Source organism: Cryptotermes secundus, unplaced genomic scaffold, assembly GCF_002891405.2.
Source record: "Cryptotermes secundus unplaced genomic scaffold, Csec_1.0 scaffold26, whole genome shotgun sequence".
Lineage (NCBI taxonomy): Eukaryota > Metazoa > Arthropoda > Insecta > Blattodea > Kalotermitidae > Cryptotermes > Cryptotermes secundus.
The window spans coordinates 5,391,184-5,413,718 of NW_019743656.1; the positions used below are offsets into that span (position 1 = coordinate 5,391,184).

At 43.6% G+C, this 22,535-nt stretch overlaps 1 protein-coding gene across 1 annotated transcript in view; it reads right to left on the minus strand.

Moving 5' to 3' along the window:
* The window catches only part of LOC111874208 (protein SMG9), a 64,856-nt gene extending 42,788 nt beyond the window's left edge, over positions 1–22,068 (minus strand). The window contains exon 1 of the mRNA XM_023869512.2: positions 21,983–22,068. The gene's annotated coding sequence lies outside the window, so the exon portion shown is untranslated. The remainder of the gene's footprint in view (positions 1–21,982) is intronic.
* Positions 22,069–22,535: the final 467 nt, after the last annotated feature.

Consider the following 22,535-nt stretch of genomic DNA (forward strand, 5'->3'; position numbering starts at 1 on the left):
CGAAATATGTTCACTGGGTGAATTTTGAGGTTCTCATGGTAACGAATATTTATATTACGGTCTTTTTTTAGTCTTGACTTTGTGTAGTATAGGAGATAGGTAGCAACGTTTCGGACGAACACACTGCTTCCATCTTCAGGTACGTGGAAGATAGAGGCAGAAGGTTTCTTCCAAACGTCAGTAATCGCACAGGAAACTGCACCGTGTCTTTCAGAAAATCAGAATCTTTTCTTTCACCGCAAAATCTGAAATTTCAAACAGAGGGTGCAGGCATTTCTGGCACTTAACAGGGTGCACAACAATGTATGAGACCAAACCTGTCTCTCAGATATTATATGGGTTTATACGACAAATTTTACTTTTAACATGATTTATGATACAGTTTATGAAAACTTCTCGCAGTTTATTCTGAGAATCATGAACTCTGTTGGTAAAGATCATAGTTACTTATGTTAAATTGCGTGGAACCACTTAAAGGTTGCAGTAAACTTAGCATTTCATGAGGTGTAGTTCTGTCTTCCACAGATTTTAAAGCAGCTTAGGAAACATTGACCATGCCACAGCTCAGGCGATTAGTCGCCGGCTTCCCCCCACGGAAATCAAGGTTCGATCCCAGATCAGATCGTGTGGGAGTTGTGGTTTTCAAAGTGGCACTGGAGCAGGTTCTCTAAATGCTGGATTCACTGCCATGTCTCATTCCACTAACTGCTCCACGATCATTAGTCATCCTGTCATCGACACTATTAGTCTGATAGCATCATTAAATAGCATACCAACTAAGTAAGTAAGTAAGTAACTAACGAAACATAACGCTGAACCGGTCTAGAGTGCGTCTCCTTCAAGGATTTTCCTGTACTGCGCATCCTTTGTATACTGTCCTCAACATATCACCGGTCGTTTTCCTTGTAAGTTCCTTCCGTCATTTGTTTGGTCTCCATAACCTCGCGAACTTGCAAATTAGTTACCTCAGCTACCGTTAATTCATCATAGACTGCTCATTTCGCCCATGGTGAAAGCTCAACTGTTATCGGTCCGGATTGTAATGACATTTACAAACCTACTGCATTCTTCAAGCCGTCAAGAATCAGTTTTCGGGCTCCCGCCTTTACTTCAAGGCGTCACAAGGTTCTATAACTTATTCATTGTCTACATATGGACCCCGTCAGTGCCCGAGAATACACCCATAACTTTGAATGGTAGGATGACAGTGAAAAAATAAGTTGGAAAGGTTCGAGCTTCTGACAGCAGCGACTACAAAGAGTACGATCTTCCTGGTTGTAAGCCCGACATTTCGGAGCAACATACTGTCTCCATCTTCAGAACCGAAATCTACGAGTAAGAACTCAGCTTGTAGCCCGCTTCTACTAATTTCTTGCTTGCCATACTCTTGAACCCTGAAAATGGAGGCGATGTGTTCCTCCGAAACGACGGCCTATCTCCGAACTATACGGCGTTATAACCCAGAGGATCATAGTGCTCAAATTATAATTCGGAAGGGAGTGGTTGACCTGATTTGACGTACTGTACTGTGTCGCTAGTAGGCCTGTTCAGGCTCTGATACTGCCAATGAGTCAAGCCAGGTAGGCGGACAGACATGACCTCCATTTCAGGCGTCCATTTTTACTTTTTAAAGAACACCGAAAATATATGTTCGTCCGAAATACTGGTATCCCTCTACCTGAGTATAATGTTGTGTCTTGAGCGCTGTGGAAACATGAATCTACGTTTTCAGACCTATAGGCCTGTCTCATATTCCCTCAAGTGGCAACCAACTACTCATGTTAAGTTAAGTTAAGGGTTTTGTACATGTATATTACGAACCATTAAGGAAATAGCTAAATTTATCTGACCCCCTCGTCTCTGCCGGCCATTGAAAATTGTGGTTCTGCACACTGTTACAGGTGCGCTGACAGCAGGAATCGAAATAGCTTTAAAATCTCTCTCCACCTACAACGAACTATAAAATGTTCCTGCACCATCACAAAAAGTGTAGTTCGCCGGCTGCAGCGAAATTTTTCTGAAATCTTGCTGACATACAGACTTCCCCCAGCTGTGCGTATCTTAAATAATTCTTTGTTGAGCCTCGTGGATCGCGAACCCCCATGGGGTCGTACCCGTGGTTTGAGAAACCTTGTATTTCGATGATGAAGCGAATAGTCAGCGACATTGTACTAGCTTTGATAGTGTGGCCTCATATTTCATGTTATCATAGTTGGAACCAGCAGGTGGTGCCCTCCGGCTATAAACACATGCCATGCTTGCCTGATGATTGCTGAAAATCTGTTCTATTTCTCAGTAATGTTTTATTGAATATGTGAAACGTTCAGGACGTGACGTCATTATCTCTTCACGAAGTGCAGTTGTTTTTTTATCCGATTAGTTTGTAAAAAGAAATACCAATAAACGTAATTTAGATGTAACCGTGCCCTAAATGGGGGATGTGGCCCGAATCTTAAATCGTGCCAACTCATGCAACTTCCACAAACTTTCCTGATGAGACTGAAACTCGACCGGAAATATGCTGTATCGGTGTTCTTTAACGTGATATCAAATTTCTTCTTTTTTATATACTATAAACGAAAACTGATTATCTTACAAAAAAAGTGACGTGTAATAAACATCCATTGCAAATCTCTTAACTTTATCCAAAAATTGTATTCGATTTTATGTGTTTAGAAAAGTACAAAGTTCTATTCATATCTAATCGTCTATGCCCATACACGAGTGCCTCCGCGGGTTATTTTACGATCCTATCAATCTCTGTGAGCTAGTGATCAGAGTTCCTGCCTACAGATCCAGAGGTGCCGGGTTCGATTCCCGGCGCTACCAGATTTTCTGAGAAGTAGTGGGTCTAGAACGGGGTCAACTCAGCCTCGTGAGGACAAATGAGGAGCTATTTCAAGATAATAGCGGCTCCGGTCTAGCAAACCGAGATTAACGTTCGTGGGGATACGTTGCGCTGACCACGTGACACCCTCTATCCACAAAAGTTGGCACAAACTTCGCCGTCAAGTGGCGGTCGCTCGGTCGGTATAGTTCGTTTGCGGACTACAGGTCACGGAGTTTGTTTTTGTGAATATCTCAGACCGCAGAGCGTCGAATGATATGACTGATGCACAACGAATTGGAAAGCGTTCGTAAGAAAGCGGTCGCGGTTTGATTTAGAGAGTATCTCACAATTTTCTTGGAAGGACTGAGAAAAACCACGAAAAATATCAATCAGGATAGCTGTTTCCTCGGACAAAATTCAATCGAGTACCCCCAGTATATATGTCTAGATCATTATCGCTGTGCCAAACCGCTCGTTCATATATGAATCTGAAATTCGAACGTAACATAATTGAGATTTTCGCGGCAATGCAGATTTATATTGTGAGATTCTAGGCTGTGATGCTGTGTAGTCTGGTACGTGGTTACCAACGTTTCGGGAAAAATATTATCACATGTAGGGGGTTGTACGTGACTTATACAAACGGGTTTTGTATTGGGTGATTCGATTTATTGACACCTTATTCACGCGACTCGGGACTACCGGCAATTATAGCGCTACCGCTATTTCCACACTTAACAGTCCAGCGTTACACACGCACTAGGATTCTCAGTCTTCACTAGTCGTATCCTGGCAACGGATTCATAACAGTCTCACCGTAACTTCAAATCACATATGAAGTCTTCTTCTCACAGCGTAATTCTATCCTTGCCATTATTCTGCAACTGCCAGGTCAGTTCATTTTCTCTGCTCCCAAGTTCATATCCCGGCAGGCTGGCATCTCGAAACTCGACTCCATTCTTCTCAACTGAACTCTTCTTTATAACCACTTTGCGCGGACCACTCAGAAAGCACAGCCTCTCTACTGTTTACAGCGCCGTTGCATAGCAGCGGAAGTTACTCAATTGTTTGCGTATTCCTTGCCGCTGGAATGTGTTTACCGAGTCGTTGCCTAGCAATGAAAGTCTATTCTGACTTGACTATTCCGGCTTTTAGACGTCATATCACAATATTCTGTCTCCACATTGTGTTTACAACATAAATTACAAAGAGCTGCTCAGTGTGACTTAAAATGAAAAGTCGCCCAGCAACGTCTCGTGCCTAAAGCAGATCATCATATCAAATATGAATCCTTCTGTACATAAATTGTAAGCGTGGGATTCGTCATTGTCATCACGCAATATCGGGTTAGCATAGGAACGAATTGAATGTAAGTTGTGCAGTAGGTCACGAACGAACGAGCAGTATTTTGTTTCCATGTATCGTGCCTATTCTACGTGTACTGATAATATTTCGATGTGCAAATGTGAAATGTTATATAACAGATAATTAAACTTCCTTTTTAATTCTGAACGGCTGTTACTTTTGTACCAGAAATTAAAATTTTTGTATATTCGGTCCTTAATATTTTAGCACGACCAGTAAAAATAGTCTCAAACGGCTTAAATGTATGTCTGTAATAAAATTTTCTTGTTGGACCCGTCGGACAACTGACTGCCAGCTCGGACAACTGACTCCCCCCCTCGGAGAACTGACTGCCTGCGCCCTCAGACAACTGGCTACACCCTCGGACAACTGACTGCCCACTCAGACAACTAGCTGTCACCCTCGGACAACTGGCTATCACCCTCGGACAACTGACTGCCCACTCAGACAACTGGCTGTCACCCTTGGACAACTAACTGCCCCCTCGGACAACTGACTGCCCATTCAGACAACTGTCACCCTCGGACAACTGACTGCCCACTCAGACAACTAGCTGTCACCCTCGGACAACTGACTGCCCCCTCAGACAATTGGCTGTCACCCTTGGACAACTGACTGCCCACTCAGAGAACTGACTGTCACCCTCGGACAACTAACTGCCCCCTCGGACAACTGACTGCCCCCTCAGACAATTGGCTGTCACCCTCGGACAACTGGCTGCCAGCCTTGAAATATTCGTGGCAGCACCAAAGGAAGATAACAGTCTTCTGCTCTAATCGTATCTCTGGACATGGAAACGTTTACCGTATATCCCAGTTGCTTCCAGAACATTCCATCACATTGCACGAACTGATGATGGCAGTGACGTCAGAAATTGAGGTTATTTTGGGGACAGAAGAAAACATGTACGAAAGATCGAGACTCAATATCTGAGGAATGTGTCACAGTCACATGCGATAGTCCTGACCTCTATCAGTTGCTCGTTTACTGAGAATTTTGCAACAGAAGAGATAACAGCCAAAGTGATCTGCGTTCCTTGTCACCGGAATGCGCTGTGTCTGCGTGTCTTTCTCAAATAGCTTAGATAAGAGACTGCAAGTTCCCATGATGGTGACTATGAAGATAGGCGTCTGATGACGCCTTTTAGTCTCGTAAATATTTACGGAAGTTTCACCTATAGTGGGTTTGTCTAGCAATTAACGTTCTACCCTTGCATTTGGGAGGTTTTGGGTTCGAATCTTGGCAGAGACACCGGCTCTCCTGACTCAGATTTTTCATGATTTTCCTCCGTCCTGTCTGGCATATTCCGGGCCAGTATCTCGTTTAAGACATAACACTGCCTTCAAAATCCTTTCCATGAAATTATTCATCAAGTATCCTACCATTCAACATTATATAATCTGAATACGAGAGTGGTAAAATAATCAACAATCACTGACGTTTCGGAGTAACGTGCTGCTTCCTTCTTCAGGGTAATATAAGAATTAAATTAAGCTTGAACCTAGCCGCCTGCTTGCTCGTCTTACTCTTCGACCCAGAAGAGGGGGAAAGTGTTCCTCCAAAATGTTGGTAAATATACACGGGGAGAATAATATTAAAATACAACTTAAAGAAGTCGGCTTTGAAAGTGTAAACTGGATTACTCTGGCCCAGGATAGGGACCAGGTGGGTTCTCTGCCGTTTATATTTGGGGCTTCGTCTCTGGCCCCTACACTTGGCTACTTGCAGAGTAACAAAGTTAATTATATTTATTTATTTGTTTATTAATTTATTATTCCCTTCTCACTTCGTACGGATTAATTTCAGTCGCGAGAATAAAGCGCGACGTAGTCTCGACGTATCATGCAACCCCTCATTACAGGAAGTACATGAGAACTTCTTAAAAAGCGGCAAGTGCCTAATTCGCTGCAGCTTGTAGCGCAAATCCAAGGACTGCTCTTTCAGAACCGTTCGACCTTGCTTTCTCACATATAACAGTAATAAATTGAGATTATTCTGAAAACAAGTAACTCGAACCTCCGTGTTGTTGTTTAGACTGCACTGCAGTACACTGCAATATTGATCTCTCCAAGTGGGTCAAGGAGTTTTTGAAAACTAGGCCGAAAAATATATTAAACTTCTTTTTGTGGGTTACTGTACAGCGTTTTCAGTATCCAGACTGTACGGTGTCGAATATTAGGATGAGTGATCAACAATGAATTGTACATGATTTGGAAGAAAATGAGCATAACCTACTGGTGGAACGGTTTCAACAGTATGCGGGACTGAGGAAACCCACGAAGTGACACAGGATTTCCGCTGTTCCAGGTAGTTTATTTTTTCTGGGGGTGGGACGGTAAGTCCACTTGGTACGTTGACCACTATTTCGCCTATTGTACCAGCCGTGGATGATATGTGATGAGTGAGGAGCAGTTGGTGGAATGAGAATTGGCAGGGGAAACCGAAGTGGTGGGAGAAAACCTGCCCCAGTGCCACTTCGTTTACCGCAAATCCACATGACCTGACCTGAGATTGAACCCGGGCTCCCGCGGTGGGAGTGTTCCAGGTACCTCTCAACTAAGTTCCTAGAGGAATACTGCCAGACCAAACTGCTCGGGTATAAACTTATTCGGCAAAGATAACCCAGATCATATGTGCGAAATCGTGTTTTGTTTGCTGTTGAAGTCATGAGCATCATAATCTGTATTACCGAACTGTTCAAGCTCCAAGGTTCAAACCAAAATGGGTGCTTTCATTGTTTATACGACCTGTTTCCTCTTCTCCTGCTTTTCCGTGTATACTGATAACAATCTTTAGGAAATTTAGTCTTCTTCAGTTCTTTCTAGATGGTGAAATCAGTTTGATGTTATTGAAGCATGAAATGGAATAATCATGAGCAGTGAAATTATAGGAAGCCAGACACGTCCGATCTATGCGTTAAAATCTGTGCAAATGAACAATTTCTGCATACTCGCATGCCTGACATAAAGCAGTCATGTCGCATGTCGTCCATACACATACATACAATGTAAAATTTGTCGTTTTTTCTTTCTTTCTTTTCCCCTTGGCACTACAGCCCAAGTGGGCCTAGGAACTTCTCCGTTTACTTCGGTGTTTCTTGATCTTACACATTCGGTAGGACTCCTTGGGCGGGTGATTAGCTCATCGCCAGGAAAATTTGTCGTTACCCTGTCCTTATTCTGTAATTATTTACTAATTAATAGTTACAGATACGACCGTCAGGTGGCATTAAGCGGTATCTATCCATCTCTGTCTTTACCGAAGTAAATTTCCACTGTTAATAATGTTAAATCGTGATTTCTTTATTAACGTAAATAAATGAAAGGTCGTCCGTGGAAAGTGCAGCTAAATAACTGAATTGTTTATTTGGAAATGTCCTCCCATCTGTTGCGTTTGAGATCATTCAGGCTCTGTACTGACACAATGGAAGTTTACAAAATTCAAGTGGGAAGGATGGAGTGTCTGGTGGTAATGTCGAAACAATAGCCATTAGGGGAGTTTATAAAGTATCCGCCAGAGTTTATTTTGAATCCGAGGGTCAAATCATTGAACTTCCATCTGTTATAGTTCAAGGTGTTACTGTAACAACAATTGTTTAATGATGGATCGGGCAGTGGTCATTATGATGAAGTGTTTCCTGTTGGAAAAGAGAAGAAAAATTAAATATTTTTGACGAAGTTTATTTTATATGCAAACTTTGCCGAAAATATTTCCTCTAGATAGCATCAAGTTATTAAAGTTATGTACTTTTTGATGAAGTTTGATTGTTAAAAGTTTCTCGTTGAAATTTCGTTCTTGCTTTACGTCGACAGTAAATAACAGGGTCAATCCACAGTACTTTCTTCTGTTCCCTAGCGAACGCGGTGCTGTAATCGTCGCCACTTTTCTTAATATCACGGAAGTACTACAATTAATCCTGTCTAGGAAGGCCATGTTGACTCAGTATTCCGTGTTTTCTCTCTGTTCTTCCAGACGTCTGGGAAGATAACGAACTTAAAATAGACAGTAGACGCTTCCTCTTCCATCCTTGTCGCAAATCCACATTTATCTTCATACGTATTTCTGTGACGTTACGAAAGAAATTTATGTGAAAAATTTACCTACATGAGATATATACTCAGCAATATTCTAATTTTTTTTTAAATACAATACCGTATTTACGCACGTATAGGCCGCGTACGTGTATAGGCCGCAGCACAATTTTCAGACAGAAATTATAGAAAAAATAATTTTCTTGGAATATTATTTCAGGAGTAGAACACCCTGTATTACCAATTATGAATATATATTTTTTTTAATGAAGTGTGATTTCGAATATTTCGAATATAAGCCGCACCCCAGTTTTCCTCTTGAATTTTTGGCAAAAAATGTGCGGCCTATACATGCGTAAATACGGTACTTCCCACTCAGTGACATAATGAAATATTGAGTATACATCACTGCATAAACATAACATTTCTTTTTCTACCCCCGAAATGTGAGGTTTGGTGACCTAACCTTTTTCGTAACAGCTCAGATTCCTGCACAGACGCGGAAAATCGGAGCAGATATTTTAGCACTACAGAAAAGTGTCCCCAAAACTCTGTCTAATGAATCAACGCAAATTATATGACTGAAGACACAACAGGAAGCTCCAGAAAACTGCGTAGTATACTGTCACATAATTTCTACGCTTCACCAAATATTATTAAGGTGATCAAACTGAGGAAGATTATATGGACGAGGCATTAGAGCTATGAGAAATACATGTCAAATTTTAAGGAGAAACCCTCCAGAGAAGACACCAAAGCGTGGACAAGGAAGACCATACTTACAGACCGAGAGACGTCTCAGCGGCAACGGCCTACATTTGTATTCGATAGGTGCTCGGTTCGCATCTCGGCCAGGACATCCTGCTATTCTGATTGAGGTTTTTCGTGCTTGTCTCTCTCGCCGGGCAAGTGCCGGATTTGGCCACGATCGGTTGTTTCCAGCTCCTTTCCAATTGATAATGAGTAATAATCGTACCTTTCAACGCTATACACGTACAGTCTAGAATCTGGATATTGGCAGTGTCGTTAGATAACTCAAAACCACAAACAGACTCAACAGAAATGCTCTGTAAGCGCGTCGATTAAATTGCCGGTAACTTCTTGACCATAGGCTTCTCAAGGAGGGCTCTGGTCCATAGAATTCGTTACTCATAGATTTTAATTAGATACGATTGTGGTCTGATAATTGAGGAGCTATTTCAAGGAAATAGCGGCTCCGGTTTAAATAACCGAGATTAACGGCCGTGGAGATCCGTTGCGCTGACAACATGACACCCGCTATCCCCAACTTCGCCGACAAGCGGCGGTGGCTCTGTCGGTATAGTTCACTTGCTGACTAGAGACCACGGAGGGTTTTTTTTTTCTTTTGTGGTTTTCTGTGATATAGTATCTTGTAATTTGGTAGATAAATATTGTGACATATTCTCTCAAGGCAGGAATTGTGAAACTAGCAAAAACAAATCCATCCTCTCGTCACGGAGGATGTTACATAAGGACTATGACTGCAAATGTTCAGTTGGAAAAAAAATCTCTGGTCGTGAGTGTCAAGGAGCTTGACGCCAAGACGAACTGATCGGCGGTGTACCACCAATCGTAAAAGTAACTGACTAACTCATTTAGTCGAAAGTTGCTGTAGCTGAGGCCGGGTCAGTTCAGAGGAACCCAGAAGAATGGGATTCATTCGCTGTTGGAAACCGTTACCAGAAGACCGGTGAAGACATAGCAGGCTGAGAAGACTTACGTGTGTGCTCTAGAGAAGTGAAAAGTACGTGAATTAGTTTGAAACGATTATAATTACTTATAGTCGCGGATCTATAGGAGTTCAATAAATCCAATTACCAATCCAAACCTCGTCTATAGTCACACTCAATCACGTGACAATTAGTGTCAGAAATGTCAGAAGGAGCAATCTGCTGCCTCCATTTTCTGTTCTGAAGATGGAGGCAGCAGGCTCCTTCGAAACGCTGGTAACAATCTGTGAAACTACACGGAGTCACTGAACGGATTGACGTAATGGTAATGCTGTAGACTAGGCCGCGCCATAGCTCAAGCGGTTAGTCGCTGGCTTTCCACCAAGGCGGCCCGGGTTCGATACCGTGTCTGGTCAAGTCGGATTTGTGATGGACAAAGTGGCGCTGGGGCAGGTTTTCTCCGAGTACTTCGGTTTCCCCTGCCAATCTTCATTCCACCAATTGCTCCACAATCACCCTCGCCTATCATCTGGGGCTGGTACAATAGGCCAGAAGTGGCCGCAGTACAAGGGACTTAGTCCCACCCCACTAGCAATAAAAAAAAATGCTGTAGACTAGTATTCGGGGGGGTGTTCGGTTCGAATCTCGATCTGGACATTGGCTGTTCTGGTTGAGAGTTTCGTAGTTTCCCTTGGTGTCTTCAGGCCAATGCTGGGACAATACCTGGACTATGAAGAAAGTCGTCTTCTGGGATCTGGCGCCGTGTATTCTTGGTTTTAACCCACGTTTCGGAGGAACGTATCGCCTCCATCTTCAGGGCTGGTGAATCGCGATGCGAATAAACCAAGGAATACACGGTGCCAGATCCCAGAAGACGACTTTCTTCATAGTGATCGCCGTGGAAACCTCAAAACTTAAATACCTGAATTAGGCCACGCATGCCCCTCTTCCAAATTGTAAAACAACTCGCAGAATGGAGACACAACCCACAAAAGTTTACATCTCAGAAGAAAGTAAGACCCACCATCACGAGAACCTCAAAAGTAAAGGCAAAAAAGTAAAACTATTCCTGTAACAGGCCGTGAAGGCCCGTAGGATTCTGCGATTCCGAGGCTCCCACATTTTCTAGACAGACGGCTCACAGTTGGAGTTGAGGTTGCCAGCTTTACGCACCGGCCGCCCTTTACCCCAGGAACAACTCTGAGAGAGATCCTAATTAAAGGACAGCAGCAGAGGTCTGTTCAGACAAAACTTGACTGTTTCGCAAACCTGCATTATTACATTCAAAAATAAGTACAACTTCAGAGTCTTCTATCGATGAATAAATGTATTGTCTTTTTGTAGTTCTTAAATAAATGCTCTACAGTGATATATTTTTATTTATTTTCATCATCACTACTTATTAAATTTCCCATTTATTTGTGTTCTAAGTTTCTTTGTCTTTTAGGGCTACCTTTTGCTTCACTAATCCGGATTATTGCTTAATCCGGTTGACCCCCCCTATTAATCCGCATTAGCGAGGGTTTATTGTAATTTCTTACACCCCAAAATGACTCTCCAATAGCTTATACGTTGCAACGAAGGCTTTTCTTTTTGTTTGACTTAATGCAAGAATGAGTACATATACGGTCTGTGTCAACGTGAAGCTAAGCACTCACCTACTGCCAACATTAAGGACGATGGAGCTATATCTCAGGACCCCCATGCGTCTTCGTGATATAGTACTTCATTAATTACGCACAAGGATATATTTAATCCTCTTCAGTTGTGTCAAGAGCGCGGTAAATAAAATGCATGTGTTCATAGTTCTGCTGTTTGAATATTAACGGATCAATATTTCATTCATTAAAGGCTTCTTGCCGCCTTCTGACTGCGCATGCCCGAGTTTAGTCACGTGTCAATCCATATGAAATTTTGATTGGACAAAACGGCAGTGAAAAGTACTATCTTCTGCGTTGTGACATAGTATACTATGTCACAACGTTTGGGATGAACATATCGCCTCCATCCTCAGTGTAAGAACCAGCATGCAGAGCCCATGGTCAGCATGTTTGTTACAGGGCATAGAGTGTGGGATCCGCTGTATTTACAGAGGACCTGAATGAGTCCCATTGCCGAGACAAGAAGTGACAGATGTGGCGGTATGAGTGGCCATGATACTTGCCAGGCACGGAAATATCGTGCCGAGGCGTCAGTATTTGTTCCTGCCTGGCCACACCTCGTCAGCAGACTCATTAGTCTGAGATAGCACGAGAACAGATGTTTGTAACATGTAAACAGGGGGGTGCGGTGGTCCTCATGGCGTCTGGGTGAAGTGGGGAGCTTGCCTTTGGAACTGAAATAGATTACGCATGCTTCAAGAAGGCCAGTAATGCACTATGAACGGCATTGTCGTTTTGCGATTGCGCACTTGGACAGAAGTCAGACGCACCTCCCTGAGTCAGGCCGAGTCATAGCATTAACGGTTAACACTGTGTAGAAAACTCACTGTATAACTGTACATGGGCACCTACTGGGAATGGAAGGCGACAAGACAGCCGGCAACCGCCTTAACCCCCAACTCCGATTTTAAAAAATGAAACAAAAAAATCTTGTAAGAACTAATCACCTACCTTCCTTTGATATGACTCGGACAGCATAGAAAACGACGCCTCCAACAATTCTTCGTTACCGCGGGACCGTGTTCACCGAGCCGTTGCCTAGTATTGATAGGGAGATACACAGACGGACCCAGATTCTCCTTTCATACGACACGGATCGTATAGAAAAAGACGCCTCATCTATTGTTGCATGTATTCGTTGCAGCGGGAACGTGTCTACTGAGCCGTTGCCTAGCAACGATAGGGCGATACACATATAGTCGCAGACTGACGGGAGGGATTTATGAAGTGTGTCGTTGAGATGGGCTCAGGTGCCGTGATGTACATACCAAGTTTAGTGAAGACTGGTTCAGGTATTCAGAAGTTGACAGGGGGGGAATACAGAGACACACACAGCATGGTGATCGCATAAACCTACTTTATTTTTTTCCAAAATAAGGGAAGTAGGCTAAAAAAATGTAAATATACCAAATATTAACACCAAAAATTTAAATCATGGTGCTCTCTGTTTTTCATGTAATCCGATCCGTAAAACTGTTCATAAATGATTTGATGTAATTCTGCATGCAAATTTTCTGGTCCCCCCACCCCACTCCCCTTTGAAGACGCTCCTGCCGTCGCTCATGACCGCGTATATAAGTTGTCTAAGAGTAGTAAAGTTGGGGATGACACGTAAAACAAATGAACATCAGCCTGGTCGAACTGAGGAGATCCCGTGATCGAACCCATAACCGATTAAGTTAACTCAAGTCTAACTCTTCTGACTTATAATCGCGAGGTGCGTCAAATTAGGCCGCGGCGACCTCTGCTTTCAATGTCTCTTCCTTCTAGTTATTCACCAGCATCTTAACACTGGACGATAAGGTATACAGTAAAGTTACCGACTCAAGGAAGATGTATGGTCAATGTAATTGTACTAGATACATGTATTCTTAACCGGGGCATTAGATGGAGGTGAGTGGTCAGCTCGACGCCCCGCCCGCTTTTCTTCTGAGAAAAGGGCCCCGGTACTCATTGGATATGTGGCTCGGTGGGCCCCAGAACTGTTGTACACCCTGTGAAGACAGCTACAATCCGACATATTAAGTCATCGTTAAATAATTCAAGAGTAATATAAACATAATCGTACTGTAGCATGTAGAGCCGTTGCTAGGTAATGGCACGTACAAACGCAACAGAGGAACACGTCAAATCCGCGGTGATGTCACGAGCGATAGGGGGCTGCAGGAAGAGGCGTTTTCTGAGCGATCCATGCCGAGGTGTTATAAGCAAGGTAGGTCTAGAGTTTAGTTGTGAGACAGTCGCCGGCCGGTAAGGACGTGAGCACGGAAGTTGAGGGTTCTACAGCGTTGAAGCCGTTACCAGACAACGACTGGTGAAAACACAGCAGACTGAAAAGACTTAGTGCGTGCTGTAGTGAATTGCAGAGTGTGTGGGGTAATTACGTCCACTAAGGATTCAATAAATCCAATTACCAATCCAAACCCCGTCTTTAATCACTCATACACGTTACAGTACTTTATATTACGCACATTTGATCAGTTAGTTGTAGTTCAATTTTATTGCTTTCGAACATTGGTTGGGACACTGGGTAACATCGCAGGTTCCTCTGTAACTGCCTTCGGTTTCTCCAGGCTATATTTATTACCTCAAATTAAGTCATGGCCGCCTCTTCCTACACCTTCTTTCCAAATCATTATTCGTTTCTCATCCTACCATTTGGCGCCATATAATCTACGTATTTATAGCGTCGCTAAATATAGTTTAACTCGTTAACTAATTATATAGACTTGAGTAATTCACGAGAAGCTGCCAGTTGCTTAGCTACTCAAGAATTGCCCAACATTTTATAGAACCCGAAGGTTCATTACAGCGTTCACGAGCCCTCAAAAGGCCCCTTTCCTCAGCCAGATCAATCCAGTCCATACCACTTCATCCTAGTTCTCTAAGATCCACCTTAATATTATTCTCCCACCTACGTCTAGGTCTTCGTAGTGGTCTCTTTCCTCTAGGATTTTCCACCCAAATCCTATAAGCAGTCCTATTCACTCCCATGCGTGCTACATGCCCTGCCGATCTCATCCTCATTGACCTGATCATTGTAGTAATAGTATTTGGCGAAGAATGCAAGATATGAAACTCTTTACTACGCGATAGTCCACCATAGCTCAGATGGTACAGGCATGGGGTGCGGGTTGGACGGCCGTGATTCGATTCCCGGCAGGGGCAAGAGACTTTTCCTTACTCCACAGCGTCCAGACCGTCTCTGGGGCCCACCCAGCCTCCTATCCAATGGGTACCGGGGGCGCGTTCCCCGAGGGTAAAGCGGTAGGGACGTGAAGCTGATCACTCACTCCATCTAGTGCCGAGGTTGAGAATAGTGGAGCTAACCTCCACTCCCCTACACGTCTTCATGGCGTCATGTTTAATTAATTAAGCACAGGAACTTCACCTTTACGTTTATGACCCATTTCCTACAGTTGACTGTCCCAGTGCTATTTTGAGCCGGTCACAGTGGCTGCGCGGTCTTCGTTCGCTCGAACATTCGGATCGTGGTTTCGAATCTCAATCAAGGCATGGATGTCTGTGTGCGTTTATTCTGTGTTTGTGTTGTTCTGCGTGTAGGTAGTGGCCTTGCGACGGGCTGATCCCCCGCCCAAGGAGTCCTACAGACTGTGTATAGGATTAGAAACTGAAAAAGTAGCCAAGGTCCATAGATAGGTGGATAGTGTCATTTTGGATGACTTCCACATACTAAGTAGTTCCTTAGATGAAGAGGCTACTGGCTTCTTACGACGGAGCTTGGGTTTCAATTCCCTGGTGAGTTCATATGAGATTCGTGGTGAAAGAAATGGCACTATAGTAAGCTTTCCTCAAAGTTTCTTCAGCTTTCTCCTGTCAGTCACCATTCCACCATTGCTTCATACACGTCTATCCTGCAACCGCTCAGTGAGACTTTTAGCCCCACAAGTTGGGCTCCACTTTTTCTCTGTATAACCGTCCAGCCCTTACGTTGGGCTCCACCTCTTCACTCTGTAACCGTTCTTACCTCACCTTCACCCCCCCCCCCCCTTGTTGGTTGGTTAGTCACACGTTGTTCGTCGCTCCTCTCCTTCTTTCTTCTTCTTCTTAGGTTGGGGGCCAGTAAGCTCAGGTGGTGTCGGCTTACAATAGTCTTAGATTTATTTCGGAAAGGGGGTAAAGGTGATAGTCAACTAGTTCAGCTGTCGGTAGAGCTGGGATCCTTCTCAGGGCGTTTGCTAGGGCCTCGCTTAGGACGGGGAGGGAAGCAGTTGGTTCAATGCTACTCTGCACTTAAACACTGTGACCATTTATTGAGATCAACACTTCCCTTCGCCTGATGACACACAGTCAATACAAACGATGCTTATATATAGGTCCTTATCTAGCACAGTCCTGGTATAACGGACGTTACTATCACAATTTCACTGTCATTAGCACTCTGAATTGTGGTTATACAGAACAGCGAAAAACAGATTTTGTTTCAAAAAATATTTACCAGTAGCAGGCCACTCACTTGGCGACTGTTTGGCAACTATTTTGCAACTAACTTGTGACTCTTTGTCTGAAAACACTGAGGTCCCCTGGACGTCAGTTCCTCTGCTAAGTCACTCCCCCTTAATTCCACTGATTGGGTAATTTTGAGAACTGGGGGTTACACAATCTCTGGATCTCCAATCAGGTAGCTGCAATTTGGGGCTTTGACCCTTAAAGTCCTAACGTCGTTTTTGACAGTTCCCTGACAGATAAGCTGGTTGGCGTGGGTTTCAAAACCGCCTACTTTTAAGTTACGACGTGCAGGACCTGTCAGTGATCGAATTCTCAAAGTTTGCCGCCGTGCTACTCACAAACAAAATTTCTCAGAAAAAGCCACAGGGGGTGCTTCCTGTGTAACATCAAGATTTGGAATAAGTCCATTCCTGAAAACAAGAATGTGACTATGTCCCACTGGCTTGGATATTACTTGTTGCCTGCAATTAATTTTTGTTACTGATCATTCTAATTAATTCTAAATTAGTGAGTGACAGTGGAGCGGTTACAGTCCCTGCCCTCTGTGATGTGCGATAGCCCTGATCAGGTAGCATATTATCACATATTCGGTCTTCAATTTGGGAAATTGGTCTCCGGCCCCGGCACTTGGCTGGTTGCGTCGTGAGGAATTTGTGCTTGCCTAAAGCCAGAGCATTTCGCATCCCTCAACAAACAAATGATTCCCATATTCAAACTACGTATGTCAACAGAATAAAAATAAAACAAATGCACATTCGTGGTCCGGTCTATTACAAGCGTATCCATGCCCAGGGTGTCTATAGACGCTATGTAAACATTACGAAATATAAACAGCCCACTGTGGTTCTATGTACGAACAAATATTCCCAATATTGCGTTGCTTTTGTCTCTTTTTTGTATCTTTGAGGAAAAATGCATGATGGAAATATTTTTTTAGCCTTCTTGCCCATCCACAAACCAACAAATATTCGCTATTTTCTATTTCAAATTCAAGTCACATTATCATTTCTTGTCATATCATGTCTGTATTCTCCATACGATTTCATTAAGTTTTATTTTAACTACTCATCGTATTAAAAAGTAATTACCTTTAAAATATCGCCAGTAGGGGGTGGAGTCCAGCTGGGTCCACTCGGCATGGCGGCCACTGATTGGCCTCTTGTAGCCTGCCCCGGGTGATTATGATGATGGAGAATTTGGTGGAATGAAGATTGGCAGGGGAAACCGAAGTACTCGGAGAAAACCCGCCCCAGCGCCATTTTGTCCACCACAAATCCCACTTGACCAGACCCCGGGATCGAACCCGGGCCGCCGCGGTGGGAAGCCAGCGACTAACCGCTTGAGCTATGGCCCGGCCTAATTACCTCTAAGTGTGCCACAGGTACCTTCTGGATTGTAACACCGAACACTTCGGTAGAAGTACATCCATATTTCGAAGGAACATATCGTCATCTTCATGGTCGAAGAGTGAGCTAAACAAGAAAGTAGCAATTAGAAGGCGTTATGCTCTCTTGAACATGGAGGCTATTCGTTCCTTCGAAATGTCTGTGGACTTCTACCAAACTCCAGGGAAGCTCTCGACTTTGTTGACCGGTTCACGGCGCTACGCTTCACGGCGGCCAGTGCACCGCCGGCTGCGAGACGGATGCGAATTTTGCCTTGGCCTAATTTAAAGTATTATTTCGTCATTTGTCTGGAAGAGAAGCTGGGAGAACTACATAAAAGACAACGGGAGGGACCCGGCAGAGATGCGTACCGAGTATTTCCACAGATACAACTTTATTTCTGGCCTATATTTTTCTTAATTTATTTGATGATTCGTTAGTTCATTAGAATGTTATGACGAGGAAATAATAATGGATTGGAAGGGGTGTGTAAGAAACCAGTCTGCCTAATTTGAGGTACTATTCCGACATTTGTCTGAAGACAGTGAAAGAAACAACGAAAAATCCTTTCATAGTTGCGAGGATAATATTAAAGTGGATGTCAAAGAAATGGTGTGTGCTTTTGTAGGCTGGCTGAGGATAGGGTTCAAGGGAGGGCTCTTACGTACACGATAACGAGCCTTTGGGCACTTATTATACATCTGAATGCCTCTTAGCATGTCAGTGACTTTGCTCCATGGTGTTAGTTTCTCTCTCTCTTTCTCTCATAGGGTAATACAGTCCACATTGTACGTCGGCCACTAACTGGCCTACTGTACCAGCCCGGATGATATATGTTGATGAGTGTGGAGTAGTCGGTGGAATGAGAACTGGCAGGGAAAACCGAAGCACTAGGGGAAAAAAAACTGCCCGGTTACCATCACAAATCCCACATGAGCTGTCCTGGGCTCGAACCCGGGCCGCCGCGGTGGGAAGTCAGCGACTAACTGCCTAAGCTACGGCACGGCCTGAGTTAGTTTGTTACAGGTCGTGTGTTCAGATCTCGCCTTTAAGTTGCCCATAAGAAGAACTGAGGAAAAATAAGACAATAACTGGCGTGGCAGTGTTTGTATCTGCACTGTGTTAGGGTGAGAGAGAGGATGAAGCCCTGTTACTAAGGCCCAGCCATATGCGCCTCACAATATCTCACAATTTATCTCAGTCAGTGGACTCGACCAAACTGCACTGTGCATTGTGTTGAGAGAGGCCAGGTCAAGAAATCCAGACAGTACTTAGCGAATTAGTTTCATGTTGTTGCATTTCTTGTCTTTCAAACGAAATTTCTGTCTCAGTATGAATTTAACTAGGAGCTGTGAGAGAGACTCGTCCATTTGCTTCAGTGCGCAGATGTGCAGATCCTCTCAATTAAAGAAACGCGTAGTCCGCGCTTATTTTGCCTATTAGAACCCCAGACTTGTAAACAGCTGGAGGCCCTCGCTCTGACGTCAAATGTACAGAATGATGGCGACTTCTATAGGTTCGGCGAACCCCATCATCCTTCTGTCATGCGGCGAACCTCTTGTAAAAGTAAGGTCCATTTGTTACACTGACACAATGATGCTGCATCTGGCTATATGTGATCTGAAAATATTGCAGTATTACATTGCATTGTCCGGGCGTAAGGTACACGAATAAATAGGGAGTGTAAGACATTGAAAAGGCACGATTTTGATCTTAATGATATTAATATAAAGTAATATAATTTCAGGGAATTTAGCTTTTCCATTACCGTGTAAATCCTCGCATTTCTGTGTTTTTTTAATCTTTTTATTTTGAAAGCACTTAAAATTAAACATCTCGAAACCTATAACAGGTAGACATATAGATCAAGAGAGGAATTTATTTCGTCTCTTCTAAGCTCTATCGAATGAAAAAATAATAAGACTTTCTGGGAAGAACTGATCACCTACTTTCGTTTGATACTACACGGACCGCATAGAAAACTACACGTTCAACAGTTCTTCTGTTGTTGCGTGTGTATTCGCTGCAACGGTAACGTTTTTTACTCAGCCGTTGCCTAACCGACGTACTCTTCTAGTGTTTACCTGTAGGAGAACCACAGAAAGAATCCTCAAAGAGGACAGCAATGTTCCAGCTGAGATTCGAACAGAGGACCCACCGAATATGGTTCTGAAGTGTTGGTGCTGCACCAAACCGCTCTGCGTGAAACAATAATGGTTCTGAAGAAAGCCGTCTTCTTACAGTAATGGTTCTGTTCAGAACAAATTGCATTATGAAAGTTTTCACATCCCTGAAGACTAAATTTAAAAAGTCACGGCTGATCAGCGCGTTGACCCTCCAAATGGGATGAAGCTTCCCAGGTTGCGGCCGCGGTAGGATTCACCCTTATTATAAAAACAGTGGTTTAGATTGAAACAAATCTTAATGTTAGATCTTGAGGTTCTCAGAGCAGCCACAATGAAGAGAATTGTCTTCTGAGATGTGACGCCGTATAGTCCTATTCAAATTCACTGACGTTTCAGAGGAACATCTACAGGATCGAAGAGTAGGTCGATCAAGAGAACTCTGCCTAGTAGAAGAACTATGGATATCACTCGATAAATTAGCTCCTGGATACGATCCTAGTACCATACAGTCAGAAAGGAACTCGGTAGAAGAAGTCTAAGATTAATTTATAGGTTACTTTTTAGTGGCCCAATTGACCAATCAGAACAAACTTCATGTTATGAAGAGTTCTTCTATCCTGTTGGATATAACATCATGCGCTCCGCTCAAGGGTCTGCACGCTGTGAACGTCTCAAGTTCTACGTACTTCTATGTCACGAATACGTCAAGAACTTATCTAAGAATTACTCTTCATCCCTGGCCACCCATGGAACCCATAATTCGGCTTGTTTTCCACGCACTGGTTCGCCTTGGCCGCTTGTTGAAATTCATTTACAGCCCCATTAAGCTGCCAAAGTATGGCGTCACAGTTTCGTTGCCTAGCAACGGTTTTGCTTTTGCAGATACCGTTAAGAAAGGCGTTACACGTATGTCACCACTGTCGTCAAATTTGATTTTACTCGACGAGTCGGAGTTCGAGTCTCGATAGCGTCAAAAATTTCCTCTTCTCCACGTCGTCCAGACAGGTTCTGGGGTCCACCCACCTTCCTATCCAATGGGTACCGTGGGTTCTTTCCTCGGGGGTAAAGTGGCCGGAGCGTAAAGCTGACCACTTACCTCCAATTAGTGCAGAGATGAAGAAGACGTGGTTCTATACATCCAGTCCCCCATACATCTTCATGGCGTAGTGCTTAATTAGCTAATATATAACGTAGCCCAAATATTCTTTTATACTGGGACTACAGAGGCAAAAAGCTGTGAACCTTCACCCCGTGCCTCGGTTTCTATCATCAGGTCCACAGAAAGAGAATCAGTAAGCTATTATAGGCTTACCCGTACAATTTAAGTGTTTTGAAGTTGACAGAACAGCGACTGGTGTTACTTAAGTTAAGTGACGTTAAGAAATTCGTTACTATTGTATTACAACCTTCGGCTCGTTGTGAACTAGGCTTTTCATTCTTCGCACCAAATGCCACTTATCCAACTCCAGAGACACTGGAATGAATTTCATAGAATAACCACGCCATGAGTTCGCCGTAGGAAAGTAGTTGGATATAAAAGACGCAGACGTGACTCGACTGAAAACACAAATTTGCATAACCTTGATGCGTTTGTTAGATGCTTGCGCGGCAGAGCTAGTCCGGACACTGTGGAGAGGATATAATCTTTTGTCCCTGTCAGGAATAGAACTGTGATTTTTCGGGCCCCAGACGGTAGCCCGTCGCTATACCGGCTCTTATCCCTGCTTCAGACCTGTGTTTTGCGCATGGAAGACATTATAATTAACGGGGGAGGGGGGGCAGAAACATTTATCCGGCTTTGAAGGTTCCCAGGCAGTCCCCCCTCCTCCTGGCAGAGGTACATTTGAGGGAGGGTAGAGCGTTGGGAAGTGAGGAAAGGTAAAGGGATAGGATGCTGACTTTGTTATGAGCAGAGGAGGGAAGTTGAGCAAGACTTTACTGCGCATGATCGGAATTAAATTTTCTTCTAAATGCTATATAAAAATATACTGGTCTGGGTTTTAAATAAATATAACGATCTTAAGAGTATGAATTTCATTAACCTCTAAAGGACTCAGTCAGAGTTACTTTACGACTGGAGGTTTACCGCCAATCAGTTCATCTTGGCGTCGGCCCCTTGAGGACCACGACTAGAGATTTTACTTTCTTCTAAGCTATATATAAAATTTCAGTTCCTACCTCACAGGAAACACATTGTGTCTCCGGTACAGAAACCAGCCGGTTAATGCTGTTTGAGGAAACAGTCTCTGTTTAGTGTGAGAACCATACGAAACATATAAATGCAATCTGTGGCCAGAATGCAGAGTTTTAGGATGTTAAAGCACCAGGTTCGTTACCAAGTGGGCTTTAAAGTGTTAATTAAAACTTTCATGAAAATGCCATCGAACCGCCTATTTACTACCAAAAGGCAAGCAGCTGAACACCTGTAACGAACCGTTCTGTTGTGGCTGATCAAGCGTTAGCAACACTGCGGACCAGACGTTGCGCGGTGCTAAACATAGACCCAGCCTTGCCCCACTATGCACAGACAAGCATAAACTGGAATCGTGTAGGTCACAGGGATCAATTTAAGATGACACCATGCACTGCTGTTCCTCATTTCGTGTTTAGCCAATCATGGCACGGGTGAGATCCCACTAACCAATCGCAGCTGATAATAACTTTGTCAGTGGCTGTAGATTGAGATAGACGCGGGAAGACGCCATCCATACGGTTGTCTTTTTTTTTCCTTGGCATTACAGCCCCAGTGGACCTAGGCCTACCTCCATGAACTTCCGTTCACTTCGGTTTTTCTAGATCTTACACATTCGGTAGGACTCCTTGGGCGGGTGATCAGCTCGTCGCAAGGCCTCTACCTGTACACAAACACAGAAAAGCGCACACACACAAACTAAACATCCATGCCCTGAGTGGGACCATACAATTGTTACACAGGGCTATTTCAATGCCTGAAGACATGGTTTCTCAAACATCTGC